Raw genomic sequence first — 8,086 nt, forward strand, 5'->3', positions numbered from 1 at the left:
GGAGGGGTAACTACTTCACATGACCATTGTGAGCATCAGCTCTCCTCTTCAGGAGGGAAGGCTGGGGTTTCACATCTTCCTCACCCTCTATGTAGGTACCAAAGGAATGAGGGACCTTCACCTGAGATCCCATCACTGACAAAATACATTGAGACCCTTGAGCCTTTGTTTTCCTCTAAAACTCCTATAATTTGCTACATAAATAATCAGTTTTGTGTAGGATGGTTCAATCAGTCTGGCCCTGGGAAAACATGAAGCAAGAAGAGCTTTGTGCAAGCTGCAGACTAGTGTCTTTATTAAAAAACTATACCAAAGCCTGCACCTGGTCTGGTCTGTTCATGTTACCTCTCTTGTTTTTATGTGCTCATACACTGAAGAATCCTGATGGATTGGAGCCATAGGAGGTAAATCAGCAGATTGAAGAGGTGAGATGTATTTCTTTGCTAATGGGGCTGATGCTGTTCAAAGCTCCCATAAAAATTCAGCACGAAGAGCTTCCTAAGCTCAGGGGTTTTGTAGCATTCATGATCATTCAACCTTTAAGCAGATACAAAGAAATTTTTTCTCTGCCTTTCTCTGAATATATCCATCTCCTCAGGAGGAAAGGGAAGACTTTTATGGAGAACTTGATAAAATTCCTGAGACAGCTCATTAATTCCAGTCACTTCAGCAGTGACTTCCCCACCACTTGTGGCACTCAAAGAAGTTATAGATTGCCTTAGTAATAACAAATCCTATTCATTAGCCATGTCCCTGCACTTGCATATTAATATTGTCTGGCCTTGTTAAATATAGAAACCTATTCTCTTTAATCTGTTTTTAACAGGCATTTTTTTCCTAGGGGTAGCCACAAAATAATTGATAGTGATAGTTATCCTGCCTCCAAAAAACTTGTGAAATTCCCTTACTGGCCTCTTATGGCTGCTGGGGAGCTGGAGCAGGCCAGTTACCTCTGTAGGTATTGTGGTTTTACCCCCTTTTTGATGGGAAATTTAGAAACTTTTGCACTGTACAACCCCTACTCCACTTTGTGGAGACATAATTTAATCAGCAGAACTTTTATCTCTAATAGAGATAAAATGTGTGATTCTAAACAGGATCTAGTGGTGAGAATAGGAGATAATAATCACAAACAGTGCAAGTGGTGGGTGTGAAGGACCTTGCAAAATCCCTTATCCTCTCTCTCCGCTTCACACATCACAACCCAACCAAGCACCTCTGATCACAGAATCATAGAATGGTTTGGGTCAAAGGGGATCTTAAAGCTCATTGAGTTTCAACCCCCCTGCCATGGTTCCACTAGACCAGGTTGCTCAAAGTCTTATCCAAGCTGGCCTTGAACACTTCCAGGCATTCTACATCCACAACTAACTCAGGATAACTCTCAAGTAACTCAAAAGCAGAAAGACTTGGCAGCAGCGGTAGCAGGTAACTTGCTGCCAAAGAAATCTTTATTCTACAGGGTAAAGAGAGTTGTGTTCATTTATTTGTCTAAAATGAGAGCTGATTGAAACCTCTCAACTGTGTTCAGCTGAATAAGGTTTTTCGTGTAGACAGAAATTTTGAAGGACCTTGGGGAGAGGAAGTGTATTGAAGAAAATGTTGCTTTCTTGGCAACAGAAAACTTTAAGCTTTGGAGAATTCTGTGAAAATGATGCCTCTTGTGCTGTTAACTGCCTAAGGAACAGTGTTATACCCTGACATAGGAAATGGGATTTTCCATCTTTTTTATCAGCTTCCAAGATCAGTAGCATTATAAGAATCCGATAATTTCAGAAATATAGCATCTTAGATTAGGTATAAGGAAAAAGTTCTTTACTGTGAGAGTGCTGAGACATTGGAACAGGTTACCCAGAGAAGCTGTGGATGCCCAAATAGCAAACTCTTCAGGCAAAGTGGACACAAAAACCTGGCCCTAATTTGAGCTAATTTGGTCATTCTGATGAGGCTGCAGGAAAAGAACTGGAAACAGAAGAAATACAGGGTAAATCTCAGATATCAAGTGGCAGCCGAAACCTCCCTCTGATACTGGCAATGCACCATAAACCAAGAGCAGTTCAAACCCACGGTTTCTGCTAATCTCCTGATTGTTGGTGTGGCAGCATTTTCAGTATTCATTATACTGAGGAGTTCCTGATGAACTCTTGCTGCTGTTTATAGCACAAGCTCAGGTATAGCTCGTTTTCCAAGAATAACTTTGGCAAAATATCAGTATCTGTTGCAGCTTTTCGACAGCTTATAATTATGGTTGAAAGTGCAGTCGAGCAATTTCAGACAGCAGAGCAAGTAATTTTCCAGAGTTATCCACTGGGGCAGAACTCTCCCCACCAAAACACCCGTGGAGAAGAGAGCATTCCCTCTGTTCAAGTTCCTGCAGAGTATGTGCACGAGGGGAAAATGCACTTTTTTGCCTTTAAGAAAGAAAAAACTTTTCAATTTTTCTCTCCTTTACAGTCTCTAGTGATTTTCTGTATGCTAAAAATACACCAAAAATCCCACTGTCCCTGCACAGCACAACTGTGACTGTGAAGCTGTCCCCAGGAGTCCCCAGTTGCCCACTGCTCTGTGCCAGAGCACCAATGGTAAGCATTGCACTTCAGCATTTAATTCTGCACTGTTAGTGACTTTCACCTTCTTTATACTGACACAACACACAGCACAACCATGACAAAAGTCCTTTTCCTGCTCTTTTGGGACTCACTTGCTTCCCCATCCTCAGTACCTGTGCTGGCTGCTTGATTCACTCCATTCAAACTCTATCGACAGTGAACTAGGTCTTCTCTGTTTTCAGGAGGTGGCCCCATGTGGGCCTGCACAGACAGCTGTGGGACAGCAGAGCTAGACTCAGTGTCATTTAAGTCACTTAAATAATTTAAATCAGTGCTGACTTCAGTGACAGTACAACTGAACCTACAGCCAACAGATTTCACCGCTGTGTTGATGCAAGACTGACATAAATGCAATCAGAAGTGTGATTCATCACTTTCAGAAGCCACTTTGCTGTGTTTTTCAAGAATCATAACACTCTCATTGCTGATTTTTACCAAGAAATCAATTACCTACCAGCTATTACATTTATCAGAACAGGTTTCCAGTGATGTAAATCATCACCACCTTGCTGAAGCCAGTAGTAAGCACCAAGCCCACCTGCATGAGTCAGGCAAGCAGCCTATCTCCTATTAGGATGGATGGCAATATATGAGCCCTGTACAGCTGACAGACATTTATGGAGGATAATTATGGAGACTGCAAGAGTATCAGTTACTTTGACAGGTTAGTGCTTTCTTTTTAATTAGATACACAGGCACAGAGGTGATTGCAAATAATTCAGTTGTGTCTGTCCCAGGACAGATCCCCAGATGTACTTTATTCTGTGCCAAAGAGCAGTCCGTCAAGTATGGGGAAGCTCTTCAAGCAAAAACAAGGCTGAGAACACCATCTGTGAAGTACAACTGAGCCCAGCTGCCTTGTTTGCCAAAAACCACCCAGTTTATGGTGCTATCTAGCCTGACCTGAACCCACCTGTAGCTGGAAACAAGGTGGATGCAGCACAAAGCAGTTGGTGCTACAGGGTTTGGGTGTACATGGCTGCAGCAGGGAAAGGAGGAGAAATATTTGGTGGGGAGTGAGCCCCTGGCAGGTCACAGTGAGCTGATTGACCCCACACACGGGGGACATACAGTTGTGCCTGGTGCGCTCTGGGTCTGGGAGCAGCAGCCACGCCTTGAGTTATTTAAACCAGAATAAACAGCAAAATTATTTGATCTTGTGAAGTTGGGGGATACCTGCCAGCACCTGGCAGGGCTGGAGCAGGCTGCCAGGCACAGCTGCCAGCAGGGAGCCAGTGGGCACTGCCACATCTCCAAGGGGACCACATCCCAAATCCCTGGCTGGGGGAGAGCACCGTGGGCACCTCACCTCTGCAGGAGCCAGCACTTGTCATGTCATGGTGCTCCTGCCTCAGGACTGCTTTGAACAGGAGATTGATTATTGCCTCTAACATTATTTTCAGAATGCAATTAAAAAAATCAAGAGATAAATGCTCTTTCGCTTTTGACCTCAGACATGAATACCTCAAAGAACCACCTTGTCATTACATGGAACATGTGATTCCAACCGTGTATATTTTTAACAACCACCTAGCACTGGCGGTATGGTTTGCTTTGTCAGGCTTTCAAGGTCACTGAGGAGAGAGGATCCAACTGAAGCTGCAGGTGTCAATGTACATGAAATGATGGTATCCGTATATGTGACACAAGGCCTTCTATACAGGAATATTTTCAATGTTAACTCCTTATTTAAAAATCCTTTCCAGGCCCCTCTTATTTTCCTATCCTTCATACCCATCAGATGTATTTCACAGAAAGTTCAATCCATTTCCTAGAAAGGTGGCCAATGAAGCAGCTTCCACTCCAGACACTACAGTTGTGTTACCATGACCAACCATCCTTCCCGTGCCCCACATCCCCAGGAATTTCTTCCGTGCTCTCTGCAGTGCATACCACTGCGTGAAAGAGAGCAGTTCACTCTGAATTGGTATTTAATACCTTGTTTCTAGGAGTAGGCTGCAAATTTGGCTGCATTTCCAGATTGGATGCTGACTCAATGAGTTTTTCCAGTGTCCGGTAGCAATCCTGTTGGCAAACACCATCCCCTGCACAGACACCACGAGTGCACCTACATGAGTGAGTGCAAAACCTACACGAAATTCAGCTTCCCTTTTTAGCCTAAATGACGGTAAGGGAGCATGGCATGGAAGATCCTGGCTTTGCTGGGATTTAAGGAAAGACAAAACTCTCCTCATCCCCCTGTCTGCCTCCAGCAGCCTCCGCAAGAAATGGAGCTAATTTGTTTAGCATCAGCCATCCACTCTCAGAAAGAAAATATTCTTTCAAGGCATACAATTGCCACACGTGGCACTCATAAACAATGCCATGTTTAGCAATTTGTGGTATTAAACATTGAAAGGAATTTTCTCTGATGGAGTTTGACAACATTGTCCAAAAAAAAAAAAAATTTCTGTAAGCTGCAAATAGTCTTTAATGGAAACAGATTTAAATACAAACTAAAGTTCCTTCACACTGTGCTGTAAAACACAAGGGAAACATAATTCATTTGCAGCAGTTTTCAACAAGAAAACTTGGCAGTGTTTCAGCAAGTTTCATAATTGCTCTATTTTAAACTTCAGCTTGAAAACGCTCAAGATAGCTTTTAGTTTTATTGAAAGGTTAATTTCACACCTACAGAAAAATATCAGCTTTCCATTAGATCTAACAGAGTGTTAAATGTGAAAATTACAGTCCCTTCCTATGAATGTGCAAAGTTTGTTGCATTTTTAACCCATCTTGCTTTCCCATTCTTCCCCGGTGGATCTGTGGCACAACAGGCACCGTGGGCACACTGGGCATGGGACTGCCTGCAGAAAAAACACTGACAGCATGTATTCCCACTTCTTCCCTGGATGAGAGCTCCAACACATCGCTAGCCACGGTAACTTGGGTGCCAGCTGTGCAGGGTGAGGGGCTGTGGCAGCCCACACCTGAAAAACACCCAGCATGGAGGGCAAAGAGGGACATATCCTGGGACTAATTCCTCACACATTTATGCCAAGGTGTCTCAAAAAGCACCATTGCATCTCTGAGCTCACCTTATTCTTAGGACAGTGCAAACAAGGGGTAGATAAACAACAAATTTGCTCATTTCCCATCCCATCAGCTGAATTTTTAATTGAATTTGAATTGACATTTCAGTTGAATGGAGTAAGACATGCCACTGGGGACCAGCCTGCTCCCATGCTCTTCTCCCATGACCAGACAACCACAGTTACCCTCCCACTAGAGGAGTCAAATGAGGATGCAGAATTAGGGGGGAAAAGCCCAAATAAACAAACAACAAGAACAAAACAACTCCACAAAAATACTTCTGGTGATCTATGCACTTGGTGGAACATCCTATGCTACCAAGGTACGTCAAGTCCGTCAGTCATTCAGGGTTGGGGAATGTTCCCCTGGAGCCACTCCTGAATAGCCATTGCAGTCCCAAGAGGACACTTCTCAGCATGTAGGGCTAAATATCTTGCTGTAATTATTTTGTGACACAGTCTGAACTTCAGCCTCCCATTTCCTACATCAGGGCTTGAAAAAGTCCCTGCAGGCACGATGCTTTCCTGGTTTGTGTTTGGCAACCTCTACTTCCCCAAAACCAGCACTTCCCCGTGCTTCTCAGATCACTGCTTCCCAGCAATTAAACACAGGGAACACTTGTGGCAGTAGTTTCAGTTACCTCCAAGGGATACAGACACCTTATGGCTCCCAGAACCATCATTCCTCGAAGCAACAAGTGCATATGTGAGCGTGAGCGTGCCAGAGGGGGTGGATGGAGACAAATAGGAGCGAGTTTCCACAGCCATATGCACAAGGAATGCCATTAGGAAAAAAACATAGTTTTTGCCTTCAAGAAAACTATGACTCAGTCACTACTTTATGGGGGAAAAAAGTCACACTGAATTTCATTTAGGTATTTTAAGTTCAGTCACACCGGAAATTATTTGTCAAGGGAAGAGGAAAAGGGAGGGGATTAATTTCTCCCGATGAATCCCAGTGCCATGGCTCTGTGAAAGGCATATCTATTATTGCATGGTGCTCCCTGGAGTGTGAAGCATGAACCTGCCACTGTTAGGGGCTCCTGCCTGAGGAAGGAGGGGCAGAGGGATCACTCCTGGGGCTCAGGGGATGTGCAGAGCTGCCATCTCTCCCCATCCAAGAAGGTGCAGGGCTTGGCCACGGACACACCGGAGTGCTGAGCCTTGGCTCAGCTGGGGTCTCAGCACTTGTGTGGGCTGCCACATCCCAAGTTCCCTGGGTACAATTATCATTACTTGCAGACAAAGGATTAATGCAAACAGAAGAAACACGTTTATTGATCGCGAGTTGCATCCCTGCCTGTGGTAGGGCAGGGAACTGCAGGAGAGCAGCACAGCCCAGACACGACCCTCAACACACCTTCTCCACCAAGGCACCTTTCTCTGAGTCCATCTCATTCAGGAAGAGCTCTTGGTTTTGTGGCAGTTTTGATAAACAGTGGGAAATTTTGTTGCAAGTTTTAGATCCACAGCCCTCAAGAAATAACTGGGGGCACCCCATGCTCCAGAGCTCTGGCCTCAAAGCCAGTCAAATGCTCCTCCCTGCAACAGCAAAGCAAACTCATCATGGCAGAGAAAGACAAGCCAAATAGCTCAGTCTGGACTCCTCACCAGGCAGGGAGACGCAGAAAACAGCTTGGAAAAGCAGTCTTCAACCAGGTGTGGAGGCTGGGAACAGGCAGTGCTTTCTAAGCTGAACTCCAGGAGAGGTGCAACCTTGCCTTTGTAAAGGATGGTATGTCTGGGAAGTGAAGCACAGCCCTGATAAGGAACTGCCAGGCAAGATAGCAGTAAAATAACTGGGTTTCTTTAGCTGCTTGCATTCTTTTAAAAATAGGTTTATAATTTCTCCCCACAATTATGAGAATGAATAACTTGAATGTCTTGGATTCCCTTGTCTAGAAACAGCAAGAAAAATGTAGCTTATGAAAGAAGCTGCTGTCTTTTTAAAAGTAAGGCTTCCTTTTAACATTTGAAAGTAATCAGCATTGCCAGGATCCTGGCAGCGGGTGAGCCATCCTGCAGGAGATGGATGGGCAATTGCTGAACAAAAGCTCCTGCAATTTGGCTGAGTTACTGGCAAGTTGAAAAAAAAAAAAAAAAAGTTCAGTTATCAGTGAGAGAACCTCCAGGCATCCCTCTGAATGTCCCAGGTGAGCACCATCTCTCATCACAGAGGCAGGTAACCTTTATATTACTCTCTGGTATTCAGTCTCTGGCCTTTAGAATTGCTGCTCTTCCGATCTTCCCCATGTAAATCATCACACTTCCCCTTTTTATGATATTCTAATTAAGAAAACTGTGATAACAGTAACTAATTATGTCCATAACACATTTTGAAGTGCTCTCTCCGCCTGTCAACACTCAGAATGGGAGTCTAAACTTTGGCAAGGGTCCCAGAGCCAAAAAAGGTTCTGGAGCAAGATGCCACTAACCTCCTGTCAT

The sequence above is a fragment of the Pseudopipra pipra genome, chromosome 11 (genome assembly GCF_036250125.1).
Source record: "Pseudopipra pipra isolate bDixPip1 chromosome 11, bDixPip1.hap1, whole genome shotgun sequence".
NCBI classification, from domain to species: Eukaryota; Metazoa; Chordata; class Aves; order Passeriformes; family Pipridae; genus Pseudopipra; species Pseudopipra pipra.